The 19581-nt window shown below is 42.3% G+C and overlaps 1 long non-coding RNA gene across 1 annotated transcript in view; it reads left to right on the top strand.

The window, feature by feature from the left end:
• LOC125709599 (uncharacterized) overlaps positions 1-18265 on the top strand; it is a 43285-nt gene extending 25020 nt beyond the window's left edge. The window contains exon 3 of the long non-coding RNA XR_007382758.1: positions 18000-18265. This is a non-coding gene — a long non-coding RNA (uncharacterized LOC125709599). The remainder of the gene's footprint in view (positions 1-17999) is intronic.
• The last annotated feature ends 1316 nt before the right edge of the window (positions 18266-19581 follow it).

Here is a 19581-nt window from a genome sequence, read left to right as displayed (position 1 = left end):
CTTTAAAGAAAAGACATTAATGGCTTTTGTTAATGTTTAATTGTATCAAAATTTTAGATGTATTTGTTAAACAGTCAAACAAAAATGTGTTATTTTAAAGTAGTATAAAATATAACCTTAACTTTGGACGCAAGATGAACAATCTACACACACAGACACACACACACACACACACAGCAAAGCCCCAAGCATGCGCACAAGCGCACAACCAAAGGTGGGCTTTTAGAGTTTGCTCGATCAAAAAAAACATCAGACATATATAGTTTACGTTTTTTATTAAAATGTGTAAGGATTGTTTTGTTATAGCGAAATTTTAAATTAGTATGATTGTGATATAAGTCATTTAGTCAACAAGATTTGAGGAAGAACCTAAATAGTGGCTGGAAATGACCGACCAGGCAGACAGAAGTCTGCTTTTCTTATCTCACAAGTCATGGAAGTGTAGGGGGATGTAGGAACTGTGGAATCAGGCAAGGGTGTAAGAATTTAGGATACATTTTTGTTATTTTAAAGAAGATGGCCATGATTATTTAATTATATTTAATAGGAACTAGTAAGTATTTAGCATCATGCATCAAATACACATTTAAAACTTTGAAGAATAAGGTCTTAGTTATTTTAATAAAGACATCCTACAAGGTACCCCACGGCCCCAGCTTATATAGCGTCTACAAGAATGATTTGAGATGCTAGATGGAGTACCATGTTAAGTTGACAATGGTAACTGAGATGCAGCCTGCTTGATAGTTAATGAAACATAGTTCAAATTCAGCAGTGTCAGCAGTCATCCAATATGCCGGGAGACTAGAGAGTGACTATAGTGCCCCATTTAACCGTTGGTCCTTATTTTTAAGAATTTTGACAGAATAAAGCCGTAGTTATTTTAATAAATACGTTTTTTCCAGTACATGGTTGTTCATGCCCCATGTGCACAAACACACACACACACCGGTGGTAAGGGGCTTTAGAGTTTAACTTTAGGTCAGTGAAAGTATAGGACCGTGATGTGTATACAGACCCCAAAGCACCCTAACTTAGTCGTTTACTAACTTATCACGAAAAAACAGACAGAAATAGACTTGTAAATTTTAAAGAAAAGACATTAACTGTTTTTTGTTAATGTTTAAAGGTATACAAACTACAGTTGTATCGGAAACGCACACAAAAACACTAAAAGAGTTTGCTCAGTCAAAAAAAAAAAAAAACACCAAACATATATTGTTCACGTTTTTTATTAAAATGTATAAGGATTGTTTTGTTATAGGGAAATTTTTAATTAATATGAGTGTGATATAAGTCATTTAGTCAACAAGATTTGAGGCAGAACCTAAATGGCGGCTTGAAATGACCGACCAGGCAGGTAGAAGTGTCCTTTCCTTATCTCACAAGTCATGGAAGGGTGGGGGGATGTAGGAACTGTGGAATCAGGCAAGGGGGCAAGAATTTAGGATATAGTCTTGTTATTTTAAAGAATGTGTACATGATTATTTAATTACTTTTAATAGGTACCAGTAAGATGCATTTAGCACCATGTTGCAAATACACATTAAAAACTTTAAAGAATAAGGTCATAGTTTTTTAAATAAAGACATCCTACAAGGTGCCCAAGGCCCCAGCTTATATAATCTACAAGCTTGAGCTGAGATGCTTGCTGGAGTACAATGCTAAGTTGACAACGGTAACGGTGCTGCAGACTGTTTGATAGTTAATGAAACATAGTTCAAATTCAACAGTGTCAGCAGTCATCCACGATGCAGGGAGACTACAGATTGACTATAACGACCCGTTTATCCGCTGGCATTATTTAAATTTTTTTGACAGAATAAAGCCTTAGTTATTTTAATAAATATGTTTTTTCAGTAAATGTGTATTCATGCTCATGTGCACAAACACACACACACACACCGATGGTCAGGGGCTTTAGAGTTTAACTTTAGGTCAGTGAAAGTATAGGACCGTGATGTATATTCAGACCCCAAAACATACTAACTTAGTCGTACATGAGTCTTATTGTGAAAAAACCGACAAAATAGACTTGTACACTTTAAAGAAAAGACATTAATGGCTTTTGTTAATGTTTAATTGTATCAAAATTTTAGATGTATTTGTTAAACAGTCAAACAAAAATGTGTTATTTTAAAGTAGTATAAAATATAACCTTAACTTTGGACGCAAGATGAACAATCTACACACACAGACACACACACACACACACACAGCAAAGCCCCAAGCATGCGCACAAGCGCACAACCAAAGGTGGGCTTTTAGAGTTTGCTCGATCAAAAAAAACATCAGACATATATAGTTTACGTTTTTTATTAAAATGTGTAAGGATTGTTTTGTTATAGCGAAATTTTAAATTAGTATGATTGTGATATAAGTCATTTAGTCAACAAGATTTGAGGAAGAACCTAAATAGTGGCTGGAAATGACCGACCAGGCAGACAGAAGTCTGCTTTTCTTATCTCACAAGTCATGGAAGTGTAGGGGGATGTAGGAACTGTGGAATCAGGCAAGGGTGTAAGAATTTAGGATACATTTTTGTTATTTTAAAGAAGATGGCCATGATTATTTAATTATATTTAATAGGAACTAGTAAGTATTTAGCATCATGCATCAAATACACATTTAAAACTTTGAAGAATAAGGTCTTAGTTATTTTAATAAAGACATCCTACAAGGTACCCCACGGCCCCAGCTTATATAGCGTCTACAAGAATGATTTGAGATGCTAGATGGAGTACCATGTTAAGTTGACAATGGTAACTGAGATGCAGCCTGCTTGATAGTTAATGAAACATAGTTCAAATTCAGCAGTGTCAGCAGTCATCCAATATGCCGGGAGACTAGAGAGTGACTATAGTGCCCCATTTAACCGTTGGTCCTTATTTTTAAGAATTTTGACAGAATAAAGCCGTAGTTATTTTAATAAATACGTTTTTTCCAGTACATGGTTGTTCATGCCCCATGTGCACAAACACACACACACACCGGTGGTAAGGGGCTTTAGAGTTTAACTTTAGGTCAGTGAAAGTATAGGACCGTGATGTGTATTCAGACCCCAAAACATACTAACTTAGTCGTACATGAGTCTTATTGTGAAAAAACGACAAAATAGACTTGTAAATTTTAAAGAAAATACATTAACAGCTTTTGTTAATGATGAAATGTATAAAAGCTTTAGCTGCTTTTCTTAAATGGCCAGAAAAATTGGCTCAACACTATTAGTTTATATGAGGATGGGGTGTTTGCAACAGTCACAATCCTATCAGTCAAGCATAACATGCCAAAGAAACATCTCTTTCATTTATTTCAAAGCAGACACTTTGTGCAAAAGTTGTTTCCTCATTTCCCAAACGGCCACCAGAACTGGATGGTCCTTAAAGACCTTTCATAAGACTTGGAGGCCCTGTCCTGAGGTTTATCAAAGACCAGGTTCTTACACTATAGGAGACTGATGCTGTTTAAGTACTAGACGGGATGACCCCTGCAATGAAATTTGTAACATTTCAAGATGTAGGGGTGCATAGTATCGGATGGTGGAATGTCGAACAGGTTTGTTAGAGGGTTAGAGGAGGCAGAACTATGTTTTGGCTCTGCTCTCTCGATTATCTGAGTTCTGGACAGACATATTCAAGGCCATTGAGCAGGCCATCAGCATAGTTCTATCTCCTCTAACCCTCTAACAAACCTGCTCGACATTCCGCCATCCGATACTATGCACCCCTACATCTTGAAATGTTACAAATTTCATTGCAGGGGTCATCCCGTCTAGTACTTAAACAGCATCAGTCTCCTATAGTGTAAGAACCTGGTCTTTGATAAACCTCAGGACAGGGCCTCCAAGTCTTATGAAAGGTCTTTAAGGACCATCCAGTTCTGGTGGCCGTTTGGGAAATGAGGAAACAACTTTTGCACAAAGTGTCTGCTTTGAAATAAATGAAAGAGATGTTTCTTTGGCATGTTATGCTTGACTGATAGGATTGTGACTGTTGCAAACACCCCATCCTCATATAAACTAATAGTGTTGAGCCAATTTTTCTGGCCATTTAAGAAAAGCAGCTAAAGCTTTTATACATTTCATCATTAACAAAAGCTGTTAATGTATTTTCTTTAAAATTTACAAGTCTATTTTGTCGTTTTTTCACAATAAGACTCATGTACGACTAAGTTAGTATGTTTTGGGGTCTGAATACACATCACGGTCCTATACTTTCACTGACCTAAAGTTAAACTCTAAAGCCCCTTACCACCGGTGTGTGTGTGTGTTTGTGCACATGGGGCATGAACAACCATGTACTGGAAAAAACGTATTTATTAAAATAACTACGGCTTTATTCTGTCAAAATTCTTAAAAATAAGGACCAACGGTTAAATGGGGCACTATAGTCACTCTCTAGTCTCCCGGCATATTGGATGACTGCTGACACTGCTGAATTTGAACTATGTTTCATTAACTATCAAGCAGGCTGCATCTCAGTTACCATTGTCAACTTAACATGGTACTCCATCTAGCATCTCAAATCATTCTTGTAGACGCTATATAAGCTGGGGCCGTGGGGTACCTTGTAGGATGTCTTTATTAAAATAACTAAGACCTTATTCTTCAAAGTTTTAAATGTGTATTTGATGCATGATGCTAAATACTTACTAGTTCCTATTAAATATAATTAAATAATCATGGCCATCTTCTTTAAAATAACAAAAATGTATCCTAAATTCTTACACCCTTGCCTGATTCCACAGTTCCTACATCCCCCTACACTTCCATGACTTGTGAGATAAGAAAAGCAGACTTCTGTCTGCCTGGTCGGTCATTTCCAGCCACTATTTAGGTTCTTCCTCAAATCTTGTTGACTAAATGACTTATATCACAATCATACTAATTTAAAATTTCGCTATAACAAAACAATCCTTACACATTTTAATAAAAAACGTAAACTATATATGTCTGATGTTTTTTTTGATCGAGCAAACTCTAAAAGCCCACCTTTGGTTGTGCGCTTGTGCGCATGCTTGGGGCTTTGCTGTGTGTGTGTGTGTGTGTGTCTGTGTGTGTAGATTGTTCATCTTGCGTCCAAAGTTAAGGTTATATTTTATACTACTTTAAAATAACACATTTTTGTTTGACTGTTTAACAAATACATCTAAAATTTTGATACAATTAAACATTAACAAAAGCCATTAATGTCTTTTCTTTAAAGTGTACAAGTCTATTTTGTCGGTTTTTTCACAATAAGACTCATGTACGACTAAGTTAGTATGTTTTGGGGTCTGAATATACATCACGGTCCTATACTTTCACTGACCTAAAGTTAAACTCTAAAGCCCCTGACCATCGGTGTGTGTGTGTGTGTTTGTGCACATGAGCATGAATACACATTTACTGAAAAAACATATTTATTAAAATAACTAAGGCTTTATTCTGTCAAAAAAATTTAAATAATGCCAGCGGATAAACGGGTCGTTATAGTCAATCTGTAGTCTCCCTGCATCGTGGATGACTGCTGACACTGTTGAATTTGAACTATGTTTCATTAACTATCAAACAGTCTGCAGCACCGTTACCGTTGTCAACTTAGCATTGTACTCCAGCAAGCATCTCAGCTCAAGCTTGTAGATTATATAAGCTGGGGCCTTGGGCACCTTGTAGGATGTCTTTATTTAAAAAACTATGACCTTATTCTTTAAAGTTTTTAATGTGTATTTGCAACATGGTGCTAAATGCATCTTACTGGTACCTATTAAAAGTAATTAAATAATCATGTACACATTCTTTAAAATAACAAGACTATATCCTAAATTCTTGCCCCCTTGCCTGATTCCACAGTTCCTACATCCCCCCACCCTTCCATGACTTGTGAGATAAGGAAAGGACACTTCTACCTGCCTGGTCGGTCATTTCAAGCCGCCATTTAGGTTCTGCCTCAAATCTTGTTGACTAAATGACTTATATCACACTCATATTAATTAAAAATTTCCCTATAACAAAACAATCCTTATACATTTTAATAAAAAACGTGAACAATATATGTTTGGTGTTTTTTTTTTTTTTTGACTGAGCAAACTCTTTTAGTGTTTTTGTGTGCGTTTCCGATACAACTGTAGTTTGTATACCTTTAAACATTAACAAAAAACAGTTAATGTCTTTTCTTTAAAATTTACAAGTCTATTTCTGTCTGTTTTTTCGTGATAAGTTAGTAAACGACTAAGTTAGGGTGCTTTGGGGTCTGTATACACATCACGGTCCTATACTTTCACTGACCTAAAGTTAAACTCTAAAGCCCCTTACCACCGGTGTGTGTGTGTGTTTGTGCACATGGGGCATGAACAACCATGTACTGGAAAAAACGTATTTATTAAAATAACTACGGCTTTATTCTGTCAAAATTCTTAAAAATAAGGACCAACGGTTAAATGGGGCACTATAGTCACTCTCTAGTCTCCCGGCATATTGGATGACTGCTGACACTGCTGAATTTGAACTATGTTTCATTAACTATCAAGCAGGCTGCATCTCAGTTACCATTGTCAACTTAACATGGTACTCCATCTAGCATCTCAAATCATTCTTGTAGACGCTATATAAGCTGGGGCCGTGGGGTACCTTGTAGGATGTCTTTATTAAAATAACTAAGACCTTATTCTTCAAAGTTTTAAATGTGTATTTGATGCATGATGCTAAATACTTACTAGTTCCTATTAAATATAATTAAATAATCATGGCCATCTTCTTTAAAATAACAAAAATGTATCCTAAATTCTTACACCCTTGCCTGATTCCACAGTTCCTACATCCCCCTACACTTCCATGACTTGTGAGATAAGAAAAGCAGACTTCTGTCTGCCTGGTCGGTCATTTCCAGCCACTATTTAGGTTCTTCCTCAAATCTTGTTGACTAAATGACTTATATCACAATCATACTAATTTAAAATTTCGCTATAACAAAACAATCCTTACACATTTTAATAAAAAACGTAAACTATATATGTCTGATGTTTTTTTTGATCGAGCAAACTCTAAAAGCCCACCTTTGGTTGTGCGCTTGTGCGCATGCTTGGGGCTTTGCTGTGTGTGTGTGTGTGTGTGTCTGTGTGTGTAGATTGTTCATCTTGCGTCCAAAGTTAAGGTTATATTTTATACTACTTTAAAATAACACATTTTTGTTTGACTGTTTAACAAATACATCTAAAATTTTGATACAATTAAACATTAACAAAAGCCATTAATGTCTTTTCTTTAAAGTGTACAAGTCTATTTTGTCGGTTTTTTCACAATAAGACTCATGTACGACTAAGTTAGTATGTTTTGGGGTCTGAATATACATCACGGTCCTATACTTTCACTGACCTAAAGTTAAACTCTAAAGCCCCTGACCATCGGTGTGTGTGTGTGTGTTTGTGCACATGAGCATGAATACACATTTACTGAAAAAACATATTTATTAAAATAACTAAGGCTTTATTCTGTCAAAAAAATTTAAATAATGCCAGCGGATAAACGGGTCGTTATAGTCAATCTGTAGTCTCCCTGCATCGTGGATGACTGCTGACACTGTTGAATTTGAACTATGTTTCATTAACTATCAAACAGGCTGCAGCTCCGTTACCGATGTCAACTTAGCATTGTACTTCAGCAAGCATCTCGGATCAAGCTTGTAGATTATATAAGTTAGGGCCGTGGGCACCTTGTAGGATGTCTTTATTAAAATAACTATGACCTTATTCTTTAAAGTTTTTAATGTGTATTTGCAACATGGTGCTAAATGCATCTTACTGGTACCTATTAAAAGTAATTAAATAATCATGTACACCTTCTTTAAAATAACAAGACTATATCCTAAATTCTTGCCCCCTTGCCTGATTCCACAGTTCCTACCCCCCACTTATGTGTCCCCCATCCCAGCCTTCCATGACTTGTGAGATAAGGAAAGCACACTTCTACCTGCCTGGTCGGTCATTTCAAGCCGCCATTTAGGTTCTGCCTCAAATCTTGTTGACTAAATGACTTATATCACACTCATATTAATTAAAAATTTCCCTATAACAAAACAATCCTTATACATTTTAATAAAAAACGTGAACAATATATGTTTGGTGTTTTTTTTTTTTTTTGACTGAGCAAACTCTTTTAGTGTTTTTGTGTGCGTTTCCGATACAACTGTAGTTTGTATACCTTTAAACATTAACAAAAAACAGTTAATGTCTTTTCTTTAGAATTTACAAGTCTATTTCTGTCTGTTTTTCGCGATAAGTTAGTAAACGACTAAGTTAGGGTGCTTTGGGGTTTGGTCACACATTGCGATCAGCAACCTAAAGTTAAACTCTAAAGCCCCCCGACCTCCGGGATGTGTGTGTTTGTGTGCATGCGCGTGAATAAACATTTACTGAAAAACATATTTATTAAAATAACTAAGGCTTTATTCTTTCAAAGTTTTTAAAAATGTGTTTTGATGCATGTCACTAAATGCTGCTTAATAGTATCTAACCGGGGTTGCTCCCCCAGAGAGAGTTGCTAGTCCATATCATTTCTCACTTAAAACATGACAGGGCTTTTGGCGTTGGAAAATAACGCATTTACTTAAAATAACACATTGACAAACACGACAAATGTTTTTATCCCTTAAATTATTAAAATAACTAAGGTATTAGTCTAACAAAGTTTTTAAAATGTTTTTGAAGTACGTAGCTAAATACCGCGCACTAGTTCCTGCATCTATTAAATTAATAATGCGCTGGGTGTGTTTTATTGAAAATAAAACTAACAAAATACAACTAAATTATTTTATTAATTAAATCTTATTGGCTTAAAACTTTATACTAATTTGTCATACCCCCGTTTAAGTTACGGCACTTTACCCTGCTGATTAAGCAATTGAAGTTAGATCCTTCATCCAGCCCCACAGGCCCGCAGCGGGGCGCCCGGGGGTATGCTAGAGTCCCAGAGCTGTGGTGTTAGACATCGACTTTTATTTCCATTAGACATATATTATTTTATACTATTTACGAATAAAACAGATTAACAAATAGACGTAATGTGCATTCTGCCGGGGCGTGAATGCTGTCTGTCTGCTTGTCACACTCAGGACCAGCGGTTAAACGAGATGTTACACGCACTCTGCAACAATTTGTCAATTGACGCTTCCTTCTCATAGGCGTATCACTCACGGCTCCATAAGCTCTCGCGCCTACGACCCGTTTCCCCCTGCCGCGGACATTAGCTGATCGACATGTCTAGACATGCAATACGCATAAATCCCCCCTAAAAACGGTATTGCTGTGTTTTACCGTTATAAAATAGGACATTTTGTTAAAAAATAAACCGTTAATAATACACAACTACTGCTTTTACCATTCAAATCTGCCCCGACTCTCTTTCCTCTCTAGCTAGAAAAGCTCGATGCGTCCGATGACCCCTTAAAACGTATTTAGAATATCGCATTAATAAATTCATATAATGTATTTTATTACTTTAAAGACTACCGATTCCAATTTGGTGCCATATGCTTTTATCTTGTAGGCCGTAGGATAGCTCCATTTCTACCGGCTATAGGCCATGGTAAGTCTGGGCTATTATGCTTAAATTCTTTAGTAATTATCGTTGGCTATGCGCTTTATAACACATTTTATACTTCTTTTACACACGTTTACTTATTGTATACACACTTTAAAGTTCCGAAAACGACTTGCCTCAGCTGTTTTCAATAAAAGACAGTGGTGTGTGGGTATCGTGGCTGCACGCACAAGCGCGACATGGAGAGAGTTATTTTAACAAGGATCGCCAGCGTTATTCCTTGATTCTTGTTGTCGAAATGCTTAAGATGTTTTACTTTAAATAACACATTAGCCGAAAAGAGTTTCATTGCTTAAAACGATGAGGTTAAAGGGGCTTATTTGAAATAAAAGCTCAGCATGTGTTGTCATACATCTTTTCAAGTTCTGGTTACACCTTTTGATTAACCGTACGTAGATAAATTTAGCTAAATGTAGCTAAGCAATCCGGGGGTGTTGTGCTGTCGACCCGAGAAAAAGGTAGTTGCATTGCAAAGGTAGATGCATGAATTCTTGGTCCAGCGACAATTGTTCGCCATTTGACAGTTGCTTGACGCAACGAGTTGGCTCCCAAACATATGGCTGGCATTTTCTGTATGAGACAATTTGACAATTGCTCGCCATTTGACAGCTGCTTCACGCAACGAGCTGGCTCAATAAAGGAAATGCTGTGTGGATCTACGCGCGTGCGCCACACAAGAGTGAGAGCATGCATTCGCTTAAACAAGAATTAACCGCGTTATTCTTTGATTATTGCTGTCGAAAATGCACAGACCGCTTTACTTTATTATTCACATTGGCAGAAAAGTGCTTCATTCCTTAAAAACATTACGGCTATAGGGGTTTTATTTGCTAAAACAGGCGCTCCGCCGGCGTCGCCATTTTGAAAGGGGAGGCGGCGTGGGTGCGCATGCGCCAAACGCCGGACTAGCGATTGTCCATTCCGCCCCGCGTTGTTCAAACAGAATAGTCGCATGTGGCGGGTCTCCGGAGCGTTTCGTCCTATTTCTTCTAAAAGTTTGCCGCTTGCATGCTTTCTTCAACCTGGTAAATATAACTAAAGTCTTTCGTGTTGGTTAAATGTAATGAGTGATAGCTTCTTTTAAAACGACGGGCTTGTTTGTTGTTTTCGCTTGTTTAAATTTGCTCTTCTGCTGCTTCTTTCGGGGCATGTTTGTTAAAATTCACCCTGCTTTTTCTTTTAAAATAACACTAAGGGTTTTCTTCTTTTGGGTCTTTCTTCTTTTAAAACATTTTGGTGCTTTCTTCTTTTAAAACATTTGGGTGCTTTCTTTTAAAATACGCCGCGGCGCTTACTAACAACACGGGGCCGGACGGACGCCCCCGCTGAACGTGTATGCGCTATCTTGCCATTATCCTGCTCTATGTTTTATTATACCTTAAAAACGTAATCAAAAAATCACATTAATAAAATACATGTAATGTATTTTTATTCTATTAAAGTTTAATCTCCCAAACCACCCTATCGGCAACACGTGGCATAAGCATGTATTGATACCATATATGGACATAACGGCAGTCTCCCAAAACCATATCGCCCCTTTCTTCTAAAAGTTTGCCGCTTACATGCTTTCTCCAACCTGGTAAATATAACTAAAGTCTTTCGTGTTGGTTAAATGTAATGAGTGCTCGCTTCTTTTAAAACGACGGGGCTGTATGTTCATAGGTTTCGCTTGCACTTGTTTAAATGTGCTCTTCTGCTGCTTCTTTCGGGCATGTTTGTTTAAATTCACACTGCTTTTCTTTTAAAATAACACTAAGGGTTTTCTTCTTTTCGGGCTTTCTTCTTTAAAACATTTTGGTGCCTTCTTTTAAAATACGCCGCGGCGCTTACTAACAACACGCGGCTACGGGCCGGACGGACGCCCCCGCTGAACGTGTATGCGCTAGCTTGCCTTCATCCTGCTCTATGTTTTATTATTCCTTAAAAACGTAATTTAAAAAAGCACATTAATAAAATACATGTAATGTAATTTTATACATGTAATGTATTTTTATTCTATTAAAGTTTAATCTCCCAAACCACCCTATCGGCAACACGTGGCATAAGCATGTATTGATACCATATATGGACATAACGGCAATCTTCCAAAACCATATCGCCCCCTATCGGCAGCACGTGGCATAAGCATGTATTGATACCATATATGGGCATAAACCCCCGACCAATCAGAATCAAGGATAAGCCACTTCCTCTTATGACTCAGAAGCGGAGAATTAAGCTCCGCCCAATGTACCAGGTAATATCTCTGAGGGACCAGGGCAGGAGAGAAGGGAGAGAAGGCTGGGGAACACAGGGGAGCCCGAGGGAGACCCAGCGGGCGACGGGCGGCAGCCGGAGGGGCTGCAGGCGGCCGGGAGGCCGGAGCCGGAGGGGACCGAGAAGGGGCCGAGGAGACAGGGCGAGGGACCCGCGGAGGGGCCAGGGAGGGAGCAGGAGGGAGCACCGGGGAAGGGGACGAGGGAGCAGGAGGGGCCCACGGCGAAGGTCCGGAGGAGGGGGGAGCCGCAGCAGGCGGCGACGTCCGGTGGAGGGCCGGAGGTAGGGGCCCCGCAGGCAACCGAGGAGCCGCCGTCGGGGAGCCCGCAGGCGACCGACCAGGCACCAGAGGGGGGAGCGAGGCGGGGCGACGAGGCACCGGAGAGGGACCCGCAGGCGACAGCCGACCCGGAGGGCCAGGACCCGCAGGCGCCAACCGAGCCCCAGCGCAGGCGAGGCAGGGCGAGCCAGGGGGCAGGGCGGGCGGGACCCCAGCCCTGCGTCTGTGTCCCCTCCCCTTGCGGGACACAGACAGGCCGACCCTAGGTCGGGGTCGACGTGGCCGGGACGAGGGACAAGGGGTTACAGGAGCGGGGCCAGGGACAGGCAGTAAAGTCATTCGGGGCGCCTCGGGAGCTGCTGCAGGCGGAGGGGGCGCCGGGACAGGAACAGGAGCGCGGTCAGGAACAGGAGCTGGCTGCAGAGGGGGCGCCTGCCCGGGAGCTGCAGGTTGCTGCAGTGGGGGCGCCTGCCCAGGAGCTGCAGCAGGCGGCTGCAGAGGGGGCGCCGGCCCGGGAGCTGCAGCAGGCGGCTGCAGAGGGGGCGCCGGCCCGGGAGCTGCAGCAGGCGGCTGCAGAGGGGGCGCCGGAACAGGAACAGGAGCGCGGTCAGGAACAGGAGCTTGCTGCAGTGGGGGCGCCTGCCCGGGAGCTGCAGCAGGCGAAGGGGGCGCCGGGACAGGAACAGGAGCGCGGTCAGGAACAGGAGCTTGCTGCAGTGGGGGCGCCTGCCCGGGAGCTGCAGCAGGTTGCTGCAGTGGGGGCGCCTGCCCGGGAGCTGCAGCAGGCGAAGGCGGCTGCGCAGGCAGCGAAGGCCGCACGGGATAGGGATCCGCGGGCGAAGGCGGCTGCGCAGGCAGCGGCGACCGCACGGGAGCGGGGTCCGCCGGTAATGGCGGCTGCGCGGGAGCGGGGTCCGCCGGTAATGGCGGCTGCGCGGGAGCGGGGTCCGCCGGCAGCGGTGGCTGCGCGGGGTCCGCCGGCAGCGGCGGCTGCGCGGGAGCGGGGTCCGCCGGCAGCGCCGGCTGCGCGGGAGCGGGGTCCGCCGGCTGCGCGGGAGCGGGGTCCGCCGGCAGCGCCGGCCGTTCCGACGGCGTAGCCGGGACCGGTGCTCTCCGGACAGGAAAAGCTGCCTGGGGAGACAGCTTAGCAGAGCTAGGGACCATCCGGGCGATTGGGGAGACCTCCCGATCCTCCTCCGGGAGGGCCGCCGGGATGAGGGCACATGCCCTCAAGGCGATCGTCGGGGCGATCGCCGGTTCCTTCCGTCTCCTCCTCCGGCTTTTGGTAGCGGCGGGAGGTGGAGCTACGTCCGCCAATGCGGACGGCGGAAGGACTGGTCCCCGCTCGCTGGGAGCGACTGAGCGCTTGGTCCGGAGCTGAGCTATCCGCAGGAGACCCTTGCGCAGCACCTCGGCCAAGCGGGCTTCTAGGTCGAGGGCTAGCTCCCCGAGGGTCTTCTCACACCAGCGGACGAGGCTCCACGCTGGACGATCTTCAGTGATACCGGGTTGGGATCTCCAGTACGCTACCTGTTCTCCGAGGCGGAAGTACTCCTCCTTGGAGATGTATGCAGCCTTGTTGTGGTCTGTCATTCTGTCACGCTCGATCGCGGGCAGAGCGGCGATCGTGCGGGCGAGCAGGCAGAAACGGGCAAACAAGCCGTAATCAGGGCAAACAGGGGTTTATTCAGGGGATTCGGGGCAGGGAACAGAAGACGCCAACTAACATCAATGACAGACACGGGTTAGTATAAATCAGGAACTTAAATACGTTAAACAAGGCAGCAGGAAACAAGACACGACTGGGCACGATCAGGAAATCACACGTGGGTAATTAGGGGGCGTGGCACACACGAGGAGCGGACGGAGCGGGCGTCACAGGCATCATTCCTGATTTTGATGAAAACTTTGGCATTTTGATACTTATAGAGAACACTGCAAATTCCCCAAGTTTTATTGAAAAATTCTGATGCAGTCCAAAGTTATGGCCCTTTCAAATTTGGGTGCCACGCCCCTTTTTTGCACTCGCGAATGGCGCATATCATTTGTAAGGGTTTTCAGGAGACCACATCTTCATTTCAGCTAGAGAGCTGAAAATTGCTCTTCTGGCCTACCTTTCTCCTTCAGAATCTGGCATTAAAATTAAGCTCATGGGAAGCACTTCAAAGTTATGGACCTGCAAAAATCAGTTTTTGGTTCAACCCCAGATACTTTTTTCGGATTTTGACCCCAAGCTGTGGGGTCACCACCACACTTACATCCAATATTCTTCTATATTTTTATTTGAGGAAGATACTGTAAGCAGATGCAAATTCATTCTAAATAACCATTTATTTTTTAATATATTGCCATCTGAAAATGGTCACAGGTAAGAAACCCCCCCATCGGACCCCCTACTTCGGGGGCGTGGTTAACTGTATAGATAGTGATGGGAATGAAACTTATACAGTTGAAAGAAGCATATCTGAACTATAAGATTCTGAAAGAGCAGGGAAAAGTAGGCCAGGAGAGCAATTTTCAGCTCTCTAGCATGCTTAGAAATGAAGATGTGGTCTCCTGAAAACCCTTACAAAACATATGTGCAATTCGCGAGTGCAAAAAAGGGGCGTGGCACCCAAATTTGAAAGGGCCATCTTTGGACTGCATCAGAATTTTTCAGTTAAAGTTGGGGATCTTTCAGTGTTCTCTATAAGGATCAAAATACCTAGTTTTCATCAAAATCAGGTATGATGCCCATGGAACTTTTCTGGACATTGGTTGATTTTGCACAGGCTGACTTACAAGGCAGTTGGCAGGATTTACCCCAACATAAGACACTACAAAGTGCAGTATCAGAGTTAAAAAAGCAATAAAATACAAACAATAACAGACAGCACGATAAATAGACAGCACACAATTCCAATTTGTAACAGTAGAGGGACGTAAACCATAATGGCTGGTATTGTACATAATTATTATATTACACAGTAAGTTGGAATTTATAGTTGTAAAATTAAGTGCTGAAATGGATGCATGATGCGGCAGTAACAGTGGACATTAAGTAAAGTGCAGTTGCAATTTAGAGGTAGTTTGTGTATGCAGTTTAGAGGTATTTAAAGAGAGACAGTCCGGATATTAGTGTGTGGTCAGAGTTCTGATGGCTTGTGGTATGAAGCTGTTGCACAGCCTGGTAGAGGCCGAGCCGAAGCTTCAATACTGTTTTCCGGACGGTAGGAGAGAAAAGAGTCCGTGTAGAGGGTGGGAAGGGTCCTTTATAATGTTTATGGCTCTGTTGTAGTAGCAGGTCTGGAAAATGTCTTTTAGGGGGGATAGGGGCACACCAATAATGATCTCAGCTGCTCTCACTATCCACTGAAGCGTGTTACAGTGCAAGAAGTTACAGTTCCCGTACCACACAGTGATGCAGCTATGGAGCAGGCTTTCGATGGTGCTGGTGTAGAATGTGGTGAGGATCGGTCGGGGGAGGCTTTCTCTCTTTAGCCTCCGCAAGAAGTGCAAACGCTGTCAAGCCCTCTTGAATATGGAGGTGGAGTTGAGTGACACGGAAATGTCATCGGTGAAGTGGACACCTAGGAACTTGGTGTTCTTCACCCTCTGAACAACAGTGCCCTCAATGGTGAAAGGTGGGTGAGCAGTGCTGGATCTTCTGAAATTGATGATCATTTCTTTGGTTTTGTCTACATTTAGAGAGAGGTTGTTGTTCTTACACCGCTGAGCCACTCTTGCCACCTCCTCTGTGTATGCAGAAATGTTGTTGTTCTTGATGAGGTCCACCACAGTCATGTCATCCACAAACTTGATGATCTGGTTTAAGCTAATCTCTGCTGTGCAATCGTGGGTCAGGAGTGTGAAGAGCAGTGGACTGAGAACACAGCCCTGTGGCGCACCTGTGCTCAGGGTGATGTTGGAGTGTTGCTGCCGGTTCTGGCTGACTGTGGATCAAGGGTGGGATTTGGAATGAAAGCTAATTCATGACCTCCTGAGAATGTTGGGAATCCAGAAGTTCTGAACAACACCTTATCACCCCCAGGGGGATCCATAGCCAGAGAGATTAAACAGAACTCTCTTGTCCATGTTGGGAACATTGGATTCCAGGCAGAAGCAGAGATGGAGTCAGATCATCAGTTAACTTGTGCGTGCCTATAAATGCACGTGAAATGAGGCCACTGGCTACTCTCTGCATTTGCTAATGTTTGGCAGGGAAGCCTGATGTGCGCTTTGTAGTGTCCTCTGAGAAAGCAGAGGGGCTACAATACCAGAAATACATCACCAAACTGAGGGCAGATGTATATCAAGCGTATCAGTAAGCTAAGGAAGCTGCTGACAAGAACCATGCACGGAACAAGTGGATGCATGATAGTTTAATGAAGGACCAAGTCCTTGAAAAAGGAGATTGAGTACTTCTGAGGAATCACAGTGTCCCGGGTAAGCACAAGTTACAGAACAAGTGGAGATCCTTACCATATGCTGTGGTTGGGAAAATGAAGAATTTACCAGTGAACCTGGTCAAACCTGAGAGTGGTACTGGAGCAATTAAGACATTTCACTGGAAACAGGTTCCCATTGGATGTTTAGTTAGGATGCCAACAAATATTGAGGAAGCAAATCATTGGGACTAGGGTGTGATGCCTGTCAATGGCATAGCAGTCAGTCGGCAGGTGGAGTAGTCTGGTGATACAAGCTGACATGCCATCTTCATCTGACTCGGAGTTGGAGTCTAATGCCCGTAGGTGTCCAGTATTCTGAGTGGGACAAAATGGGGAAAATGCCTTGCCTTTAGCCGACTCACTTGAGGAAAGGCTTTCATCTTGGTGAGGGTCATGATGTTGCCCTTGTAGGGGGTCAGGGGAAGTCAAATTAGCTGATGATGGTATGAAAAATCCAGAGAGCACTGTGAAGAGGAATATACCCCCATCATCAGCTGCTGCCAAGGCAGTTGATCTAGAAGGTGGAGCCGGCCTACACAATGTGAGTGAAATGGTTCCAGAGGTTGGGTTACCCGACAGGTCTATAAGGTAAAGATGGCCAGTGATGCGATTCACATACAATGAACTTAGAAGACCCTCAGACTGGGAACTGGGCATTCTAAGTTGGATGTGGTGCCTGTGACAGTTACAGATGTTGTCTTGGCAATTCTGTGTGGTGTCATCCTATGGATTTGTGTCCTAGTTGTATATGTGAGGTTAGGATGACAGTCGAGCATCCAGTAGTTAGGATTATAAGTTTGAAGAAGACATCACACTGTTAGAAGGGGGAGAATGTAGCCCATGTTAATATATTTTTAATTTGTTATTTTCCCTGTTTAGTTTAAATTCGCTCGGCTTCATTTATTTTTTTAGCATGTAGATCGTTTGGATGCACCGGCTGAAGTTTACCTAAACTCGTAGCCTTATATTTTCAGTCTGGCAATGATTGTGATGTGATTGGGACTCTGTGCTAGAACCCCAGTCTGAGAGAGATGGGGGCGGGGTTATGAGGGACGCGGGGAACGAGCAGGAAGCGTGTGGGGGAAAAAAAGGGAGAAGAAGGCTGGAGAGGTTTTGGCGGAGCACCGAAAGGAAGTATTGTTTCGTTTTACTTGTTTGGGTAATAACCTAGTCTATACAGAGGATATTATTTTGGGACCGAGAGCGTGGGCTGTGTATCCTGTGTAAAGCACTCTATTGATCAGCAGGTTCGCAAATGGGCCAGTTTGGCTAGCTGCACAGTTCCGGACTTAGGGCATCCCGATAGCGCTTTGTGTTACCAGTGGCACACAAAGTGCCTCAGGCTTCATGGGAGTTCATGGACGAGCCAGAGAACGCTTGATGGATTACCCTGCCGACGCTGGCTTGAGGCCAAGACAGAGTGGAAGTAACCAGCATTTTTTTCCCCCCATTTTTACAGGAAAAACATAACAGTGATAGGCCACGGACACTATCCACGCACTTTGAGTGAAAGGCACTGACAAGAATGAGCTTGAGAAGACTGAAAAATTGACCGCAAGTGAGGGTGATCACAGACAGAAACCATCTGGAAGTGGGCATGTCTGGCCAAAGGTGGCTTTTGGGCATCTCTACAGCTAGCTTCAAAAGTCTGGATTGGATGCGGCACTACAGACTATCTCTGACAATCTGTCTGACTTACAATGACTTGCACATACGACCAAATAAAAAAAATATAAAATAATATATATAAAAATATATGTGTGTGTGTGTGTATTTAAAATTATGATAATATACATAATATATACAGAGCCAGATCGAAATGGTCTTTACACTAAATTAGGGCTGGGATGATTATTCGACGTAATCGACGATGTACGTTATAAAATTTTTTTTTGTGTCGACACGTTATGTAAAACTACGTAAATGTTTTGTGAAGGCAATGCACTAATTGATAAGCTAAACGTATGGTAAGGGGAAGTACCTCGTCCCCTCGGGAGCACGTTAACGCTGTCCTTTTAAGAATCACGCAATAAAACAGTCTGCTAATAACTGAACTTTACTTTCCACCTGATGATCTCTTCGCCACTCGAGAGCTACAGTATTTTATTTATTGGACCTGCGGCATGGTTTTCATTTACAATACAAAGTTATTCCGCTAATAAGCTGGCTAGTGGTTTCACTGCTGGGACCATTACAACTATATCAATTATAGACTGAATTTCGATATAGTTTTGTCTAATATCGCCAGTCCCAGCAGTGCCACACTATTTCCTAAGGCATGCACTGGCCAATCATGTAGCACTTCTCTTATAAATATTAATGAGACATCTCCTACCACCCTGCAAAAAGGAAATTTGTAGCCTCCCCCACCCCCCCGCACACGAGGCAACATGGCTACATCTACCAGCAGAGCTCAGGAGCCTCTGGAGAAACACGTGACAAAAAAAGCTCGCACGTGGTCTTCCAAAGTTTGGGAAAAGTTCAGTCATGACACTTTTTCTGCACCTCTACTGTAGCTGACGTTAATGACGCTGTTTCAGCTGTTTAGTATTTTCTGTTTACGTATTCTGTCATGTAAGAGTGAGACAAATTATTGTATACGATTACTCTTACACACTGTAGCTTAAATCGTTCCTTGCTCACTGAAGTAAACAACTACAAGCTACCTTTTCTAGTGTTTATTAAAAATATGTTTCTCTAGTTATGAAATCATTTCATGTTTTAGCACCTATTTCAACATTAAAGTCAAACTCTGTACTGAAATAATTAAGTAAAAACTACTGCAGTGATTATTAACTTCAGTATAACATAGAAATCCTACTGAATCTCTTAAGATTTGCCTTTTTTGTTAATAATGCTCTAATGTTTAGGAAATGTTTTAATACATTGAAATGTTAATGAGAATTTCACAGGGGGAAGGATGAATTGTATTAAACAACACTTAAATTTATTGATAAGCAATTATTTTCATCATCAGATCAATCAAAAATTATATTAGTCAATCAAAAAAAAAATTGCTAGAGTAATCATTTAAGGAATAA

Source organism: Brienomyrus brachyistius, chromosome 16 (genome assembly GCF_023856365.1).
Source record: "Brienomyrus brachyistius isolate T26 chromosome 16, BBRACH_0.4, whole genome shotgun sequence".
Lineage (NCBI taxonomy): Eukaryota > Metazoa > Chordata > Actinopteri > Osteoglossiformes > Mormyridae > Brienomyrus > Brienomyrus brachyistius.
This window is presented reverse-complemented; position numbering and strand designations above follow the sequence as displayed.